Genomic DNA, 2,670 nt, shown 5'->3' on the forward strand with positions numbered 1-2,670 from the left:
TGATGTGACATCAAAAGAGACCATTGTTTCATCAGTCTCCATGATGACATCCCTCACCTTATCCACAAAGTCCATGGTGTTCTGTATGTGGTGTTCTGAGCTGCCAACTAAAGGGATGAAACTGTCCCCCTCTTACAATGCTGTGATTGCTAGTATCACTCAGCCCTCTGTGAATAGTAAACAGCCATCAGGTGCTAATGATCCATTGTTAGGCTGATGGTCCTTCTTGAGCATGTGATCAGCTGGTTTTGGTTGTCAGCAGCAAACTGGTTGATCCACTCTGAGAAGGTGCTATTTAAGAGACTGAGCTGAAAACAGCTCCTCAGACTGAGGAAGTCTCTCGGATGAAAGACAAAACGTTTCTACATTTTTTTGTTGTTTTGCTTTGTTTTGTTTTTTTGAATGTCCAGAGGACCAGATTTAACTTTTTTAGATTTTTCTACCTGGATTATTGAGCATGCATCAGGATATATGTGGTTAGGATCCCAGTGCAAATGATTCAGGAGCCTTCAGTTCCATGTTTAACTTTACGAAACAAAGAGAAATTGATGAAAATATCTGTCATCACAATAATTCATTACCATTGCACTGTTTTCGGCCATATCTCAGAAAGTTTTTAGACATACTGAGCAGAAACTTGGTCGGGTGGTAGCCAAAAGCAATCGCTAAGACATTCTGAAAGCTAATCACGATTTCAAACTAACCGCTAATGCTAATTTTACAAAAATTCAGCAAATTTTACACATGCAAACAGGGCTTAATTTGTAAACTGATCAATGCAGGAACACAGATAACAGAAGGGCTGGTGGGGTTGGGGTCCTCCCTCAGAAAATTTTGAAAAAAGTAGATGCGATTTCCTGTATTATGGTGTATTTTAACAGGTTGTTAAACATCTACGTTTACCTACATTTGTAAACACTCCACTTCTGTCAAACATACCCCCCCCCCACACACACACACCTTTACTTGACAGTTTTGAGCCCGACACTGTCCCTGCTCGTTGTTGTCCAACTCCACACGTGAAACCTCCAGGCGCCTCCTCGTCTGTTCATGGCGGCAGCCTGTGGGCTCCTGCCTGCGTATGACTTCCTGGTTAGCTCATGGCACCACCTTTCTTTTAGGGGAGGAGATTTTATAAGGGTAGTGGAGGGGAAGCTCGTATGTGGCTGTTGTGTTTAAAACGAGTGTTTATGTAATCATTTTCAGTTTACATATCCAATATAAGTTTTATTTGTTCAAGGCAGTCAAATTTGTTCATAACTTTATTTTTTAGTAAACCTGAGAGTTACCGAATCCTGTTCTGGCAGGATCCGGCTCAAAATAAGCACTGCATACAAAGCTATTTTTTTTCCTCCAAAACAATTACTAACTAACTAACCCATATTATATTTTTGGTGTAGCCTATTTTAGAGTGGTTTTTACAGTCATTAGGGACGAGACAGGGCACTTCCGTTTTTTCGATTTATTTTATAAATAAAAACATGTTTTTTTTAGTTAAAACCAGAGCCCTATAAACATATTTTATATATATATATATATATATATATATATATATATATATATCCATCCATCCATCCATTATCTTTACCCGTTTATTCCATTTTGGGTCACGGGGGTCGCTGGTGCCCATGTCCAGCAATCACTGTGCGAGGGGCGGGGTACACCCTGGACGGGTCGCAAGTCCATCACAGGGACACATAGAGACAAACGAGACAAACAACCATTCACTCTCTCACTCACACCTAGGGACAATTTAGAGTTACCAATTAGCCTAACATGCATGTTTTTGGTCTGTGGGAGGAAACTGGAGCACCCGGAGAAAACCCACGCATGCTCAGAGAGAACATGCAAACTCCACCCAGAAAGGCCCCTGGACTGGGGTTTGAACCAAGGACCTGCTCGCTGAAAGGCAGCAGCTCTACCAGTTGCGCCACCGTGCTGCCCCATTTATATTCATTCAACCTTTATTGATACAGGTTAGTCCCATTGAGCCACAAGGACTCATTTACAAGAGAGACCTGGATTTTAACAGAGTGAAAAACAGTTTGTTCTCCACTGTTGTCATCAGAGTCAGAGATTCTTTATTGTCATTCGCACCTCATGTGGTACATGTGGTGGAACAAAATTATGTTCACAGGGTCCCAGTTACATCCAACAATAAAATGTAAAAGAAAAGCAGTAATAACATCTAAGATATGAACTAAGAAAAACATCAACTAAATATACACTAAGCACTCATAACATAAAACATTGAACATCAGCACAAACATGAACATGAGTCTGTGAGCAGATGTGCACGCATGAACACATCAACATTGAAACAGATCAGCAGCAACATGAAACAGATCAGCAGCAAGATGAAACAGATCAGCAGCAACATGAAACAGATCAGCAGCAACATGAAACAGATCAGCAGCAACATGAAACAGATCAGCAGCAACATTGAAACAGATCAGCAGCAACATTGAAACAGATCAGCAGCAACATGATGTGTTTTTTCTGGTTAGAGATTCATGAGTCTAACAGTCTCAGGGTAGAAGCTGTTCCTCAGTCTAGTGGTTCTACACTTAATGCTCCTCAACCTCCTTCCTGAGGGGAGTGGGGCAAAAAGTGTGTGTGCTGGGTGAGTGAGGTCCTTCATGATGCAGGAAGAGGGCCACCTGCATCATG

This window comes from Nematolebias whitei, chromosome 23 (assembly GCF_014905685.2).
Source record: "Nematolebias whitei isolate Nwh7 chromosome 23, NemWhi1, whole genome shotgun sequence".
Classification (NCBI taxonomy): domain Eukaryota; kingdom Metazoa; phylum Chordata; class Actinopteri; order Cyprinodontiformes; family Rivulidae; genus Nematolebias; species Nematolebias whitei.